The 19,115-nt window shown below is 39.1% G+C and overlaps 1 protein-coding gene across 9 annotated transcripts in view; it reads right to left on the bottom strand.

Moving 5' to 3' along the window:
• ARHGAP12 (Rho GTPase activating protein 12) overlaps positions 1-19,115 on the bottom strand; it is a 94,291-nt gene that overhangs the window by 57,790 nt on the left and 17,386 nt on the right. The gene's annotated exons all lie outside the window — the stretch shown is intronic.

Raw genomic sequence — 19,115 nt, 5'->3', positions numbered from 1 at the left:
AATGAGAATAACTCAGACCTTTAATCAATCCACTCTGGACCTCTTGGCCATTCGTTTATCTAAATCTGCCACTCTCCAGTCACAATGGATGCCCCACTGCCCTGCTGCTGTTGGATTTGATCAACAACAACTCTGTACAATTTTGTAATTGGGCTGCCTCTCAGTCACTGTCTTTCCAGACTGAAATCAATCGTGTTAACTGGGGCATGGTAATATATCCTTTTCCTAATGCTGCCCAGGAGGGGAGATATGTCTGGCAAAACTGGAAGAGGGAGGGAGGAAATCCAGGCCCAGGGGTGGGGGCAGTGGAGGGGACAGTGGGTTACAGGTTCTCCTGGAAATAAAGGGCAAAGAGTACACGCTGGAGCACGTAGTAGAAGAGAGCAAAAGGGTAAGGTGGAGCCTGCTGAAGTAGAACCTTGTTATCAAGTGTCAGCCGATCTCTAAGTATCTGCTTCTCCAAGGCTTCCTCCCAGTCAAAAGAGAGTAATGATGCCTTTGAATGTAGAACAATTTATTCCCACCTAGGGCTTCCAGACTGAGATTTTTCCATAAATGCTAAAAATTAATTTAGGAAAAAATGCAAGGAAGTGATCCACACAACATCTTTACTGGAATACAGCTTTAAAAGTTAATAAATTAAACCTCATATAAAATCCAGTTGACTAAAAAACAAAATTGGATTGAGAATTTTGTAATTACTATTTTTAAACTTTATAAAATTGATAGAAATGAAGCTAATGATATATAAAGGGTTTAAAAAAATAAGAGGATTAAACTTCACTCAGTAAATCACCCATCTCCCTTTTTATATGAATAGTTAACAAGCCTATTATATATACTCTGTAAGTAGAAGGGGGAAGGGCAAGAGAGCACTTGAGATGAACAAAAATAAAACCATTTCCAGAGACACTGGTCAGCTGTTTCATAGCATTAATGGAATTAATATGAGATCATATCTCCAAGTACAGTGAGTTGAAAATAAAATTCAAATCCATAAGTCAAAGTGAAAAAGGCTAGAAAAAGATTTCCATTTTACTCAAAATTCATCCATGAAATAAATATGTAAGAAAATTGACAATACTGAATACAAATTGGCTCTAGGACTCTCACAAGCCACCCCAAAATGCCTGTTAAAGCTGGCAACTTCTCAACGGGCCCAAACATACACCTAAACTTCCAGAGCCCTTCTGGACTAAATGGACGAATCAGGGCTTCAGGGAACTTGCAAGCATCCATGCTTCTAGCTGAATTCTATCCTTTAAGACACAGTCCTTAATTTCCGATTTGATTGTTTTCAAGAAAATGGTTATTACCAACTATTTGATTCAGGGAGAACTGAACATAAAAATCATTTGCTTAAAGTGGTAGTTAAGCTTAGACTAACAGTGACTTCTTTGCAGTATCTTCTTTACATTAGCCTATATGTCAAAGGAGAAATTTAGGTTCAAATGCTCCATTTCAATTTCCTGCTGCCTCTCAGAGTCTGGTCAAGTCTTTTAAAACAATCAAATTATAGAATTTTCATTTACTAAAGTAAGCCTAAATTACTAAACAACAAGTACATGTTTAGGAGCTTACGCTATCTGAATCATTAAGGGGAAGTTTCCTGAAATAGGAAAATGGAAAAGGAGAAGACCAGGACAAAGTCAATTTTACACAGGCCATATTTATCATTAACTGACAACTGAATTGGGAATAGTTCTTTTAAACATGACCCAAATTTATACTTAAAAAAAGATCTGTCCTGTTCTACTTATTTTTTCTTTTCAAAGACTAAACCGTACTCCACTCCAGATAACAGTGAAAACTTTTGGAAACCTACATCTAACTCCCAACTTTTACAACTTGAATGCCCCTCATAATGATATCTTTTTAAACTAAAAATAAACATTTTTGTTTTGCTCCTATTACACAGATCCTTATGCAACTCCAAATCTATAGAATCTTTTTAGTCTATTTACTATATTATTTCTTTGTAATACATCCATCACAATATGCTCACCTGTGTGAGCTTACATATTGTGTTATAATAATGATGATAGTCATACCATATCAAATCTGTATGCCTTCCTTCAAAGCCAACTGGAAGTTGAAAAATGTTCATTTCCGTTAGTCATTACAAACTTGGGTTTCAAGCTTTAAAATGGTAAACTAGTTTACTTTAGAATTTTTAATAAAAAGGGTTTTTCTTTTAGCATGTCAGCCAAGGAATCCAAAGTTTCAGGTGCCTCCTCATTTACTTCACTCTCGAAATGCCTGGGGTCAAAGCTGATGATAAATTTAGGGCAAAAAAAAGGTGTATGAGCACAATTAAACACCTTTGCATCAGTGACACTAAAACTGCTCGCTCTGATTGTTACTGATTATCACACTCGAAAAAGACTGCATGCCCAGGATTAACAGATCTATTAGCAGAAGACCAGGACTTTGAAGGTCCTATCCAGAAGTCTCAACTGGATCCATCCACAGGGCTTGACCCAAACCAAGGCAACATTTGGGGTTAAGGGAAAAGTTTAACTTACAACTGAACATCTTAATAACAGAATTATAGCTAGGGACAATGTATTTGGAGTTGATTTTGTGAGGACTTGGTTCCCAAAAATCAATTCTCTAGTTTCCTTATTGTAGGCACTCAATATTTCTTAATACTATAACTAGAATAACTATTTCCTCTATCTTTATTTTAATGTCTGTCTCCTACTGTAGACTGTAAGCTCTTTGTGGGCAGGGAACATGCCTACCAACTCTATTATATTGTACTTTCCCAAGCACTTAGCTGGTGCTTTGCACACAGTAAGTACTCAATTAATACCACTGATGGACTGGAACAAGGGGTTGAAAACGCAACATACAAAAATAATTTTCAAAATGTGGATACACTAAACTCCATTCTTTTGTCAATATTTGCTGTTGCTTCCTCTTCTCTCCTCACTTTCACAGCTGTTTCATTTTCATGAAACTTCTGGTTAAATCACTTGCCAGCTCAAATGACTGAATATACTGCAAAAGAGTATTTGCCTTTTTGTGGAAAAAACATTAAGCCACAATTGAAACTACAGCTGAAAAACTGAGTCACTTGTTTAAGTGTAAGAAACTATGTGGTAAACAATAAAAAAGGCAGGAGGCACCCAGAATACTCTGGAATTGAAAAGGGCCGAATAAAAAGGAAAAACAGCAAAATTCCAACCAAATTCATTAGATGAAGGCAATTCCATTTTTGGCCCCACACTGTTGCATTATTCTGGATAGCGTGGTTAAAAATCTCTATGGCTCAGTTCCTCTATTTATAAAACAAAGTGAAACTTACCCTTTCTACCACCTTTCTCTATAGAGATGTGGTGAGCATCTGAGAATGTGTGCTCAGGATTTTTAGGTTCCTGAGCCAGAAGCATGACCTACATAAGTCGTAAGATTTTCATCTACGATGACTACATTTTAAAGTACTAATTTTCCAAAAATGGAGCAGGAAAATGGCCAGAGGCCTCAATTCAAAGCACTCCTAAGCCTTGATGCACCAAGTGATACTAGAATAAACTTCAATGAAGATCGATATTAAGGGCCCAAGCATCCTTATAATACAACTCAACCAATATAAACTTGCAACCTGCTTGCTGGGCAGCGGCAGAGAATCTGAGGTGAAGAAAGCAGGGGAAGCTGTTTCTGCAGACAGCCTGGATCCTTGTTAGGATCCCTCTTTGGCCTGCTTGGCAGGGAGTTCCCCCATTCCAGAAACTCCAGGGACAACTTCTTAAAGATGGAAGCCCAGGGGGACAGCCCCTTCAGCCTGGAAAAACAAAATCTATCAATCAGTGATACTTAGAGAGTGTTCAATATGTGAAGAGTACTGTACTAAGCACTTGGGCGAATATGATGCAAAAGAGATGGCAAGCACGTTCCCTGCCCACAGTGATGTTACAGTCTAGAGGCGAGACAGGGGATGGAGAGTAACAAAGACAGAGAAGGGGCGGGCTTGACTAGGTCTCTTTTCTGCTCCAACAACTGTCTGAAGACCATCTAGTCATTTGGACAAGTGTCAAAAAACAGAGTCTGTCTCATGTTCCTGCATTTTTACCCCATCCTCAACTCAAATTGTAAATCACTCCCACCCCCATGGAAGCCCTGTCAAACACTGATGGTAAGAAATTAATAAGGATTTTCCCATTTGCCATTTCAATTTCCTTTGGTGCTATTTAAAAATAAAGGTATTGAGTTGCTAATCATTTTATAAATATTTCAATCATTACTTGCAGCTTTTTAAAAATGTGGCTCATGTACAAACACATAACCCAGAGAAATAAACAATGAACACACAGGATTGAGCTTGACATACTTGGTATAGACAATAAACATAATCTTGTAGCCTAATATCTGTGTGGCCATAAAATCTGAACTGCAGTTATTAAAGTAAATAATTCTATAATTTCATTTACATACATTTCTTGAGAGACTTTTTGTGCCTAAACTTTCAAATATAAATTCATATTAAAAAAGACTGAGTCAGAAGGACCTTGATTCTAACCCTGGCAATGTCACTTGTCTGCTGTGTGATCCTGGGTAAATCACTTAACTTCTCTATGCCTCAGTTACCTCATCTATAAAACAGGGATTAAGACTGTGAGCCCCATGTGGGACATGGACTGTGACTGGACCTGATTACCTTAGAGTAGCAGCATGGTATAGTTTAGAGCACGGGCCTGGGAGTCAGAAGGTCATGGGTTCTAATCCCAGTTCCTCCACTTGCCTGCTGTGTGACCCTGGGTAAGTCGCTTTACTTCTTTGTGCCTCAGTTACCTCATCTGTAAAATGGGAACTGAGACTGTGAGGCCCAAGTGGGACTGGGACTGTGTCCAACCCGATTTGTTTGTACCCACCCCAGCGCTTAGTACAGTGCATGACACAGGGTAATCACTTTAATACCATAAAAAAGATGAGTGGCCATCTGTGCATCAAGCAAAAACTCCATCCATCAATCGATTAATGGTATTTATTGAGCTCTTACTATGTGCAGGGCACTGAACTAGGCAGAATACAACATAGAGTTAGTAGACATGTTCTCTGCCCACAAGAGCTTACAGACTAAAGGGGGGGAGGGGGTCTTTTCAATTGGCTTAAAACTCTCTCCATTTTACAAATCATCCCTCTTTATCTGCCTCTCCTAAGCTTGTCTTCACTCCCTCCTCTGTCTTCAAACTGGCACTACCAGCTGCTTGTTCTACTGCATCACCTCCCCACCTCTGTTCTCTCCCCTCTCCAGAGCATACATCAAAGGCTTCCTTCTGCATGTCTCCCCACTCTTCAAAAACCTCCAACTGTTACCCATTCCTCTAAGCATCAAGCAGCAACTTCTGACCACTGGCTTTGTTCCTGCCCTCTTCACACCCAGCACACCATTTTTCTCATCTTCAAAGATCTGAAATCACATTTCCTAATTAACCTAACTCCCCATCCCATCTACCTCCTCTGTTGTACTCTCCCAAGTGCTTGTATCCTGTTCAGTACACTGTAATCACTCAGTAAATACAACTGATTCTCCCTAACCACCCCCTGCCACTGAAGCACTTCCACACCACCTTGGATACTCACACCCCTTCCTCCTGTTTTAATGGCTGTCTCCCCTGGTGTCTGCCCTCTTTAAAGGTAGGAATCATCCTCCTGATTCTACTGTACTCTCCCAATTCCTTAGTGCACTATCCTTCACAAAGGAGAACCTCAACAAATACTACCGATTAACTCTTTTGCCGCCAATCCCTTGCTCACCTTGTTTCCTGGTTTGGAATTCTCTCCTCTCTCCCACCAAGTCCACCAGACTTCTTCAAAGCTCTCCCCTAAAACTCCCACTCCTTCAAGACGTCATCCCTGATTAACTCACAACATCCTAGTCACATCAACCAAACAGCCACCCTTAACGTCAGGTATTTTGTTCCTCTTCTTAAGACTTACGTCCCATATGTATGTAATTTTTAACTTGAATATTAAATTCAGCTATTTCATTCCGATCTATTTGTACTATTTCTTGATAAATCCTTGTTTGTTCCCCTGTTCCCACTATTTCTGTCCATCTCCCCCATTAGACTGCAAGCAACTTGAGGGCAGAGAACATGTTTGGATGTTTCTGTAGAACTCTCCCAAGTACTTAGTAGGGCATTCAAATACCATTAATTGACTGATAGGATCTTGAAGATTAAGAGTTTAAATGAGCTCAGCTCTTCCCACAAATCACTCTGACCAAGGACTTCTTTCTGATCTCCCTCTCAAAAATAGCTTGATGACTGAACCTTTTTCGCTTTGTAAATTGAAAGGTTGAAATAGTTTTATGTTGATGATTGCTATTAGCAGTATAAATATATTAGGTTCCTACTAAACTGAGCTCCCAAGAGAATCCACTAATTGCTAGTTGAATTTGTCTGAGAAAAGTAAAGCCCTGTCTCTTGGGCTACAGGGAAAGAGGGGGGCCAACCAAGGAGCTGCATATTCAGGATAAAGATTGATGATCCCCTATTTCTTCTAACAGAGTTGATCCCAGTGTTCTTAGAAAAGACCTTTCTTCCTGCAATTCATTTCTCTCCACCCACCACTTGCTGTTGTGCAGTAAGCTGGATTTCATGTGACTGCCACTCTCCTCCTCCACAGTGCATTTCAACAGTGGGCGAAATAATCTTAGTATTAAACTAGTTTATGAAGCACTTTGGGATAAAAGATAGTTTAAGCCTATCATACAATTATTGCTTCACATATTCACATCTGAAGTCAAAATCCTGTCATGTCAAGCTTAAAGAGCTACTTTTGCAGACTTAAAGTTTGTTAATAGAAGGGATTAAAAATGGAAAGAAAACAGTTATCTTTGAAGAATTTTTGCTATGCACCATTTTTCTGGGACCCAAGTAAAACTCCCAGCCCCTAAGACCTGAACCTAGTCATGAGACCAGTCTGCTTTTTATGCCAATATTCAAGTTAGATAGCTAGTGCATGCAATTACTGTGTCAACTCAGTCTCTGTGACACTAAGACAGACTCCACAGAAGTGGAATTTTAGCTCAGAAATGATTAAAGTCAATTTTAGCAGGCAAGTATTCCTAGAGGAGATGGATATAGATAAAATGTAAAGCTAAAATTGTTTTTTTCCTTCTGACTACAGAAGACTATTTCATGTATTGGAAAGATAACATAGAATGGACTAATGCGTCCACCAACAAAAATTCTTCAGAACAAGAAATCTTGCAACTAAACCCTTTGGCATTAAAAAAATCTTGTTTTTAATTCATCTTTTTAACAGCCTGTTTAAAATTTTCAGCTAATCCCATTTTTTAAAATTTCAATGATTTGTGATAATGGAATTATCCCTCTAAAATCAAATTATTTGGTCTCAAGATGACACTGCTCACAGTGAAAATGCATCAACAAGCATGAATGACTAAAAAAAAAATCTCTATTCAACAAAAGATTTTTCATAATAAAGATAAAACGTTATTGGGGTAAAAGGAGACAAGATCAGCGATGTTCTGTATTTACAGATGTATCTAAATGATCACTTATATATCTAAGGGACAATGCCTTCCCCTAAGAATCCAACATAAATCAGTAGCAGCAATAAGGGTCTACAAGCCCCCATCGTGGCGGAAACATGAAGAAAGGCTGGTGAATGGGCCTCCTTTTGCAAATGCCATTACAGAATAATAGTAATAATATTAATTACCACATTAATGATGGCATATTTCACCACCCTCATAGCAGCTCCAAAGAAGTGGCTTCCATTAGATTGGGAACTGTGGGTGAGTCCAGGTCACATTCAAAGTGCTGGTTCTGCCCCATGTTGAACCAAGATTGGGTCTTGGCCTGTCTGCCTTTGGGGGCTATAAGTGGGTGACCAAAAAAAGTGGAAGTGAAAACTAGACCCCTTTACTGCCCCAGAACTTCATTACTGAGCCACTTGAAACTATTAAAACATTCCAGATTCCTTTTCTCTTCATGGGCTGGTAAAGCAAACAAAACTTATTAGTAGGACATTAAAGCTGAGATGGCAAAACTTTGTTCCTGGCTTTGTGCTGACGAGGCTGCATGCAGTGATCTAGAGAATTACCATTCATTATAATAAACATCCCCTCCTTTAGAACTGAATGCTAACTCTGTAATCGACATTGAGAGGATCAACTTGAACAAAACTTTGGAGGACATATCACTGAGAACTCCCAGAAAGACGGGCAGACAAGGCACCAGGCTTAGAACTCGGTGGAGTTGTAAAAGGCAGCCTTGAAGCTGCCACAGGAGTCAAGCATCCTGTCCACATTCCAGCATGGGTAAGTCAAGCTCTTAGCTGGAATCAAAACTTCCATCCATCCTATGGATCAATTTGTTTTTTATTTCCATTTGGTTCCAGGGAGCAGAAAGCCCAATACTTCAGCTGCTCCCTTGCCCTCCAAAAACCTGGGGCCTGAGCTAATAGTTGTACCCCAAACAGTCCCAAATAAAACTGACGGCATCTGAGAGCACTAACTCTTAAAAAGATCTAAGCCATCATTTGACAATGCCAATGAACTGCTGAAATTTTAACTCCAGGCCAGGCCCAAAGCAGCTCTAAGAATATTCATTTCTTCAGGGCTCCATGTTCAGGATGAGGAGAGGGAGATAGGGCATAAGAGTCAACTCCATTCCTAGAAGAAATAAATGTATGCAAATGAGGATCCACTCAACTTGCTCTAGGCCCAGAAAACAGAGGCATTCCCTGGATGTCAACAAGGCTTATACTCATCCCCCAAACTAAATATAAGTAACAGCCATTCATCAATTTTACCTTGCTGTCAGCTACTAGTGGTAGTAAGGAATCACAAGTTAGAAGCTCTTCATGGGAAGGATCAGGTCTACCCCTCTACTGCACTTTACTGTGTGCCTAGAGCAGTGCTCAACACACAGTAAGAGCTCAATAAACACCAGTGATTAACTGAACTCCTCAAATGAAAGACCTCTTAGATGCCGTCAAGTCGTTTCTGATTCACAGTGAATCTATGTTTCTTTTTCCATAGAATTTTCTTTGTAAAAAATACAGAAGTGGTTTACCATTTGCTTCCTTTTGCGCAGCAAAAACTTAAGGCTCTGCTTTTTTCTTTGATGAATATTCAGATCACTTGATCATCCGCCTTTGACTTTTTCCTGTGCTGCTTTTGCCCAGCACAGGTGAATCAACTTTGTCTGACACTTCGGCTCAGGTCTTTCAACTATGGGGAACTCTGAGGAGACAGTCTCTCTCAATGGCATAGCTCTAAGTTTCATAAGCATACGTAAACTCTCCTGCCAAGGTAAGGCGTTGATTCATAGGAGAGCAAATGAAAGACACTCTGTAGAAATAGTATTTAAGTGCTTACTGTGTGCCAAGCACTGAACTCAGTGCTGGGAAAAAACGCAAGTTGGAATTTGACACAGCCCCTGTCCCTCAGGGACTCAACTCTAAAGGTACTAAAGTATGACACTGGCCTTAATTTTAGAAGATTGTGAGGAACCCAGATTGTTTTATAAGTCACAGCCTAAGAAAGTTTCAGCCACAAAGTATCAGAACACTGCCAAGCCACCGCTTCTCTAAACTAGGCACATTTTGAGCAGGGAATGTGTCTACCAACTGCTGTACTCTACCCTCCCAAGCACTTAGTACAGTGTTCTGCACAGTAAACACTGGTTAAATACTATGAACTAACTGATCTAGCTTACCAGGCAATTTGCCTAAGACCGCCCAATTGAACTAGCATGTGCAATGTGGAAAAACTGGTTTGATGTTGGCATTGTCTGAACTCTGGACTGAGTCTAGGCTCTGTCTTTGGCCACGCCCCTGCCAGAGGTTTGGGGGCAGGACAGCCACTTCCCTGGGTTTCCACTGATCTGTCCCCCTGTCAATAAATGGCATTCATTAAGAACTTACCGTTTGCAGAGCACTTGTACTAAGTACTTGGAAGGGAACAATACAAAAGAGTTGGTAGATACCCCCTACCCACAAGGACCTTACAGTCTAGAGGATGATCAGGGCAGTATTTTTATTTTCAACACCCAGTCTTTCTCTGCCCCAGCTCCTTCCACTGGGTCCTGCAGTTGGAAGCACTGTTCTCATTTATGTGGATTTGGGAGGGAACTGCAGTGGCTCTGGAGCAAAGGAGAGAGAGGAGAGACATCGGGTTTCCCCTCAGGGTCACACTGTCAAGATCTGCAGATTTCTGTAAAAGATTCCATAAGACATCATTACATCATATAACCCACTTAATGGAAGTATGTCAACTGCTTTCAAGTTGGCAGAGGTGGCTCCCGTATCCATCCGTAAGTGTCAACTGCAGCCACCCTAGACAGGATCTGGGCCTAGGCCTGAACCAAGGCACAAAAAAACCTTCACGCCCTGTGACAACAGTGCGATCACAGTTCTATTCTAGTTCTGTCAAAGTTCTAGTTCTCCTGCGTTAAACCAGGAATTAAGTCAACTTAAGTCATTTTAACTGAAGATGCACAGCACTTGTAATGTTCTAATTTTTCACCCAGTTTTGACTTCACAAGCATCAATTTCAACCTAAAACACTAATCCCCTTGCAGAAAGCTAGTTTCAGGTAGTTGGGGAGGTAGAATGATGGGGACTGGGCACACAAAGAACCACAGGAAAATGGGTAAAATTCTAAAATCATGATCTGGAGAGAGCTGGGAAGGAAGTCAAAAAAAAAGAGAGGAGGTGAGCCGGGAAAGGCAGGAGGTCGGGGAGAAGTCACAGGATTACAGGCAGAACAAGAAGTCCATTTTATTTCTGATTAAAAGTCAGGAGCCTTATCATGGAATCTTTCTGATTCTGTATAAATACATTAATGTAACTATATTACCTAAAATTAAGCACACAATTCTGGATCATTTGGGTAAAAATAAGGTGTTGATGCAGGAACCAATCTCCCCTTTATCATATTTTTCCTATGAGAATACTGATTTTAGACTTCCAACATTTCCATTTGTCATACTGTGGAACAAATTTTGCCGTAAGTCCATGCACTCATGTTCTATCTGGCTTTCTGACACACTCCCAAGTTCCCATTCTTCAGAGATGACCCAATCTCTCAAATCCAATCAAAACAAGATCAAATTATTATCCCCCTAGCCAGCTTAGTCCTGATCCATACATCCAGGTTTGGTTGAAACAATCACTGGCACTTGCCCATTATTAGATAATGGTTTTATTATTTTATTATTGAAAAAGCATATATAGGTTAAGGGACTTCCTACAAGCACAGAGTAAGTCATAGGGAGAGCCTAAAAACGATAAAAGAAATTACTGAAGTTGACAACCAATCTGATTTACCATATCACTAGGCCAAAGGTGATTTCATGCGCATGTTCTACCAGTGACCACACTACTTTAAAGGAATGGCAACCTCAATATTAATATTTCAGTTTGCTCTTCCTTGCAAATCCTTTTTTCAGAGCTGTAGCTTAAAAGATCAATGTTACTCCCACTTAAAAGCATTTTTAATGGCCCTGCAACTGGCAGATGAATACAAGATATTTCTTCAGTGGCACGAAGCATCAATGATTTTAAACATACTGACTGTTGATTTCTCTTTTAGAAGCTGAAATATCATTTCATTAGCACACTTGCTCTACTACCTAAATTAATTTTTTTAGTCTTCATATGATACCTATAAATATACACATGGGTAGTATTTGTGCTAAAAACCAGGGAAAACCATTTCTCATTCTAATTATATTTCATTTTCTTATAAATTATTGGGTCTTCTTGAAAGTTTAACAAGTGAATTTAACTTTGTGAGTTAAAGATTTCATTAATACCAAAACCAAATGTGATAACATTCTGATGTGCTAAAGGAGTCCTTATTTTCAGCTCCCAATCACCTAACAGAGTAAAATTTGGACACTGTCTATTTCAAAATGATTTATTGCTCTGGGCATCACTTGGGAGCTAAGGGTCGGGGGGAAAGGATCACCATTGCAGCTAGATTTAAAAAAAAAAAAAAAAAAAACAATCTTGTTTCACTAGTCTACCCAATCCCCTCCAAAGTTTACCAATGTCCTGAAGATTACTGATATCTACAAACTAGCTTCATGTTATATTTTCAGCCAATAATAATGACAGTACTTGTTAAGCCTAAAATAATCAAGTTGGATACAGCCCTTGTCCCACATGGGGCTCACAGTTTAAGCAGGAAGAAGTAGGGTTAAAAGGTCTACTGAATCAACCATGCTTCTTGAAGGTCCAGCTGACTCTTTTTAGTGCCTGGACCAATGCTTAGGCCCAAGCCTCACCATCAGCTTGAAACGCTCCTCTCTCACATTTATCAAGCACTATACCTCCCTTTATCCGAATAGCTCCTGAAATTCTACCTCCTTGGCATGGTCAATACTCCCTGGCCATCTTCCTCTTAGCCACTCATCATCCAACAAGTTGAAGTCCCCTGATGGCACTGAAGAGCAATTTGAAATAAGTTGATAAGAAATATTTACATCACTATTCCATCTTCTTGCCTTGGAACATTTTCATTCCATATTTACTGTATTTCACTGGTGGAAGAAGAAACATAAGGCAGGCAACAGAAATATATCTAAAGTTTTAGGCTAAACTTCCAGTTTAAAAGCTCAACACAAGTATAACCAAAAACACTGTGAACAGTTTTTCCTTCCTTCCTCCTTACCTCCTGCTTTTGGATTCTCTTTCACTTCTCACATCTACTTTCATAAACTTAGCCTCATTATCCACCAACATTTTTGTTTAGTTCTTTTGTTTAGTGTGGGGTTTTCATAAGCTACATCTAAACAATTTAGGCTAGAGACATCAAGTAATATTTCTAAAGGATATAAATATTCATGTCATGCAGGCCAAATAATACTAATTTCGTATTTCATATTAACGTAATTGCTAAAGCCTAGCTTTTTTAGTTATGTGGAGTAATAGTACTTTTCAACTGATACTAATTATACCATCATGAATAATAACACCCTTCAAGCAATGCAAAACGTCAGTCCTACTGAATTTCCCCTGCAGATTTAGAGACTTGGCTGTTATAGTGCTTTTGAGAAAACTGTCATCAAAAATTGTCATTATTTCAAACCCACCTGCTAGACATGAACTTGCAAATGATCCAAATATAAGAAAATGCATTTACAAAAATGCACTCATACAGAACAATGTAGCACACTGTTTACTAGACAGCTGATCGTATGCTTGCCAAGATAAATGACATGGTTTTTGAACTCCAAACACCCCCACCTGTTGCTTTCACCATTTCCAAAAAACAGCAGCACAAATGACAGAGACTTTTGATAAATTTTAGGGCAAGTGGAAAAATTCTGCCACAGACTACCCATCTTTACACTTCGTTAAGCAAAATACAGTTTGCTGCCAAGTTAACAATTCAGGTCCCATTCAGCTGCACTCAGTTCTTGCATTTGAGTAAAATGGATTCTGACAAAAATGAGTATTTCTAGAGGGGGGAAAGAAAAATTAATGGTGTTTCTAAAATAGTCATCTTAGACCTTAAATAAGTGAGTGCATTATTTGCATGGGTACCTTGTTACTATTTACCCCACTGATATATCCAAGATTTCACATGAAAAACCAAAGAAAAAAAGATCTTGCTTCAACTCAAAAATACCTTCCCCACCTGGAAAAAGGGTTACTCATTTATAATGGTAACTCTCTGAAAATTTCCAACATTCTGATTGCAAGTATCCATAATGGTCTTAGTTGGAATGTTCTCAGCCTTTCCAGCTAAGTAGAAGCCCAGGAAACAGAAATCAGGCAGGTGGTCCCACCCTTGATCAGGGCTTCTTCCTGGCCCAGGGATTAAATAGGTCAGGGCTAGGTAAAGATGGAAAGTAAGGGTGCTGCAGAGCAGGGCCAGTAGGGCGGCTCTTGGCTAAGATGGCAGCAAGGAAAAAGTAATCCATTAGCAGGTGCAAATCAGGGTCTCGGACCCAAAGCTGCCTAGATCTATCAGTTGAGAAACAGGCCACGGGAACGGTGCAGCTGGAGGGTAGTGGCGGAGCAACGGCGAATAATAAGAAGTCAACCAATGGTATTTATTCAGTGCTTACCCTTTGCACACCACTGTGCTATGTGCTTGGGAGAGTACAATACATCAGAGTTGTAAGACATGTTCCCTGCCCACAATGGACTTACAGCCTAGATGGAGAGATAGATATTAATGTAAATTAATAAGTTCCGGATATGTCCAGAAATGCTGAAGGTGGGGTGAATACCAAGTGCCCAAAGGGCACAGATCCAAGTACAATAATAATAATTGTATTTGTTAAGTGTTTATTCTGTGCCAAGCTCTGGGGTAGATACAAGATTAATCAGGTCCCACAAGGGACTCGCAGTCTAAGTAGGAGGAAGAACAAGTACTGTATCTCCATTTTGCAGACGAAAGAACTGAGGCACAGAAGTTAAGTGACTTCCCCAAGATCACACACCCGAACAATACAGGTGTCATTCTTCAGTGCCACAGAGATATAATCCCCGAACTCCACAATGCCAAGAGTGGTTCACTTTCACAGGCACAGATGGGTACTGAGTGGTGGAGGAACGCAAATGCCAGGAATTCCCTTCCTCCAGTTACACAGAACTGAGAGTACAAAATGCCCAGGGAAAGGAGAGTTGGCCACAGAGGGACAAAAGCTTCTGAGTCCTTTCACCATATATTGCTGTCCTCCAGACTACCTCAGTGTAAGCCTATAAATACAAAATCCAACTCAATTATCCTTCACTAATTCTAATATTTAGGCCTCAAGAGATCAAGAACTCCCTGAATTCCATCTGGATCACTATATATAATTCAGACAATTGAAACTATTCATTCAAAGCTTACAAAAATGTATTGAAAAATGGAGCCTTTAGTTCTAGCATAGGACAGAGATTTCCCAAAGCTGTTATTCCTAACAAGCTAACACTTAAATTGCTGATCTGTCAACTTGTTTGAATACAAAATAGGGCCTCAGTCAACAATCTTACATTCATAGAACCGCTATATTATTCATCACACAAATATTCCTCAAACCATCTGTCACAAATTATCCCTCAGAACATACAAGATAACCATGGCAACGAACTTTAAAATTCCACAATACCTTTGTAATGTTCTACAACAAAACTGCAACTTGTGCAACGAGTTTTCATCTATGACGCTGTCCCAAGTCTAAGACCAAATTGGTACAAAACTGTAAAAAATTTTAGTGCAACTCATCCTTTGGTATAATAGAATAATTTCCAATTCTGCCTGCAAAATCTACTGATTCTAGAGTATTTACTTGCATTTGCACTATTTTGAGGAAGTAGTATATATTTTCAAATACATTTTAAAGCCACTCTGTGTCGCCTGTCTATCCAGACTGCTCTGTCCTTTGCCTCAATGATGCCTTTGTTGACCGAACTTTATCCATTTGTGTGAGTGACTATAAACACTGGTAATCCCTTTGGTTCTGTGGATCAAACTAGTCAGAAAAGTGCAAATCAGATCATGCTCCGACAGGGATAACTAGCAAACTGGAGCAGACAGTCCAAGGCTGGGATGAGAACCCCTGTTGGAAGTGGAGAGACTTCCTAGCCAGCTGAAAGATTGAAACTCACCTATATGTTGGACTAATGCAAAGATCAGTCCGAGAGTCATGATCTGCTGTTCTTGCACTTGTGGAAAAACATTTGTTTAATTAATGGCATTTATTGAGCATTTACTATATGCAGAACTGTTCTAAGTGCTTGGGAGAGAGTGCAATACAGCACAGTTGGTAGACACATCCCTGCCCACAACATGCTTACAAACCTAGGAGCTTTTTTTATTTTAATTATGAAATGCTAAGTGCTTACTATGTGCCAGGCACCGTAGTAAGTGCTGGGATAGACATAAGCTAAGAAGGACACAGCCCATGGGGGCTCACAGTATTAATCCCATTTTACAGATGAGGTAACTGAGGTAGAGAGAAGTTAAATGATTTGCCCAAGGTGACAAAGCAGATAAGTAGCAGGTAGGGATTAGAAGCCAGGTCCTTGCTCTATCCACTAGGCCATGCTGCTTCTCAGTTTACAATCTTCTGACCTTTCTGCTTGAGAGCATCAATTAACAATTTAAGCTAACTCCAGCATGATTAAAAACAAACTTTACTCAGAGAAACAATGTTTGTTCAGTAGGCAATGTACCAAAAATAAAACATATAGTTTACTGCTGAATTTCTGAAACCTACTAAAATTAGCCTTTGAAACTCAGTCCCCAGAACACAGAGCTTCACTTTATGGTTTTCTCATTAATCTGATCCCCAACACAACTTCTTTTATGACTTGAATGGTCTAGAAGTTTACTACAGATTCTACTCCAACTAAAAGTTGAGGGAGGAGAAATAAAGGTGTTGGAATTTAAAACACCAAGAACATGATATAAATGATCTGACAAGTACCTCTGATTGGAACCAACTGTTTGGCATTAATGAAATGACTCATTTCTGTTCTACATCTTACAACTTACTTTGTAAAATTACCCTGCAAGCCTATTCCACTATGTTCATACATAGTATTTACATTATTTTTAAAAAAGGAAAATATAAAATTCTAAGAATTGTTTTCAAGACAGAAAATATTAAGATGAGCATTTAATGAGTTTGGAACCTACTTTTCTGAATAGAACCATTAAAATATATTTACTACTATTCCTTCACTGTACTTGGGACCCTTAGTTATCTCAAAAAAATTAAAATTATCATTTAGACTGAAAATTAATGTTTAAAATTAAACCATTTCATATTCTTTTAAAAATCCTTGGAAAATATTTCATGAAGTCATATCACTTAACAAAGGGACAAAAAATCAGTACAACTGCCCTCAGAACAGAATTTCCTTTATGAATTATAAACCAAAGAGAATATTCTCAGACAGTAAACCAAACAAAAAATGAAACCTAACATTGCTTCGGTATCCAATAAACAGAAAACAATGTCACGCAAGCAGGAAGTATTTCACTTCAAAGTGCTAAATCAAGCATAATTTACTCTAACAAATATAAAGGCCCACGCTGGTATCTGAAGTGCTTTATATGCTGTGACTTCATATAATCAAATATTTAACATATGACAAACACAACTCCCTCATCCAATTTCTTAGGTCTAAATAAGACACGGTTCAAAGATGGATATCACATTTACCAAGATTAAATTCTAATACAACCACCATCATCATCGATCGCATTTGAGCAATGTACTAAGCACTTGAGAGAGGACAAAAGAGTTGGCAGACACGTTCCCTGCCCACAATGAGCTTAAAGACTAAAAGGGAGAGAGATGTCAATATTAATAATTTTTAATAATGTCTTACAATTGATGTGTAATTTATAATTTATATATATGTACAGAAGTGCTGTGATAGCAACCGTCATCTAAGACCTGTATATTCAATTTGAGAGTATCCAAGCATGATGCTGCTCTCTGAGTTATCCCACACGCACTCAAAAAGACACTGTCAGTTTGGGGAGCAGATTCATTCATTCATTCATATTTATTGAGCACTTACTGTGTGTAGGGCACTGTACTAAGCGCTTGGAATGTACAATTCGGCAACCGAGGTGATCCCTGCCCAACAACGGGCTCACAGTCTGTACTAAGTACTTCAGAGCCTACAAAAAGAAACAAAGCATGATCCCAGAACTCAAGGGGCTTACATTCTAGCAGGGAAATCAGGTACTTAATTTACAGACAAGGAAAGTAAAAGAGTACTTAAGATACATATTTAAGAGCTACCCAAGTTATAGTTAACTTAGGGCTTAGGTGATGTGGATGGGCTGAGGTGGAAGTTGGGAGATTAAAGATAACATGGGAAAGACCTCCTGTGATATCAGAAGAATTTTGGGAGAGGAGGAACGATGCTGTCTGTCGGATATGAAGAGAGAGGTAGTTCCAGGCAGTGGGGAGGGCATGAGCAAGAGATCTGCAGAGGAAAGGCATAGTAAACTAATACTGGAAGAATAAAGATTGTGACCTGGATGACGGTGGGAGAAGAGAATGGGTAAGTGGAACAATATGCACTCACTGTGTGCAAAACATTGGACTAGGCATTGATAATGTTGCTAACACAAGCTGTAGAACACTTTAAAGAATCATAAAACACTGTCTGTTACTTGGCATTAGAATGTGACCATTTTAACTAACAGAACAGCTTGTTGATGTCATTCGTGGGAGGAAGGGGAAGGAAAGCAATGAAAGGTTGAAAAAACCCAATGCATTCTTGACAAATATCAGAACTGCACTTTCTTCAAGCAACTATGGCAAATATATTCTTTCTGCCAACTTTCTGGACAAATGCAAGCATAAAATTCACACCCACATTTAGGGAACAGTCAGATGAATCCTTCATCACCTCTTCTGGATGAACAGTGTTAGAAAGTCACAACGTAATTTAAGAGATTACATGATTACATGCTTGTTAGTCTCAGAACAATGCCAAACTAGCTTTTAAAAAAATAAAGTTGTAAATGCTGCCATTTTCAAATAGTCAGTCCTACCAAACAGCCTTAATCCAGGCATCCTAGATCATCGGGTACAAGTTACAGATTGTATAATGCTGATAAAGTTAAACTCCCATTATTTCAATCCCACCACTGGATACTAATTTGGGAATCTTAAAAAGTATGGCATCTTGAGATTTCTCTACTGTTAATAAAGCTCCATTTTTATCGCATGAAGGAAGTAAAATGGAAAAATCTGCAGACGGTTCTATTGCCATTCAGAAATAACCTAAAGACCCACAGGGAGTAAAATAGTCACTGATTTGAATTTAATCCTGGTTTATGATAAAATTATTTCTAACAATAAAAGTTCAGATTTCTCTTAAATTCATTCAATCATATTTATTGAGCGCTTACTGTGTGCAGAGCACTGTACTAAGCACTTGGATTGTACATTTCGGCAACAGATAGAGATAATCCCTGCTCAACAACAGGCTCACAGTCTAAAAGGGGGAGACAGACAGCAAAACAAAACAAGAGAAATGAGATTGCAACCTGAAAAGCAGTAAGCAACAAGCATTCAAAAACACACATCGCATCCTGCTCATTACCATTCAAGATTAAATTTCCCCTCGCCTAATTAATTTGATGCTTCCTGAAGCCCATA

This window comes from Ornithorhynchus anatinus, chromosome 13, assembly GCF_004115215.2.
Source record: "Ornithorhynchus anatinus isolate Pmale09 chromosome 13, mOrnAna1.pri.v4, whole genome shotgun sequence".
Lineage (NCBI taxonomy): Eukaryota > Metazoa > Chordata > Mammalia > Monotremata > Ornithorhynchidae > Ornithorhynchus > Ornithorhynchus anatinus.
This window is presented reverse-complemented; position numbering and strand designations above follow the sequence as displayed.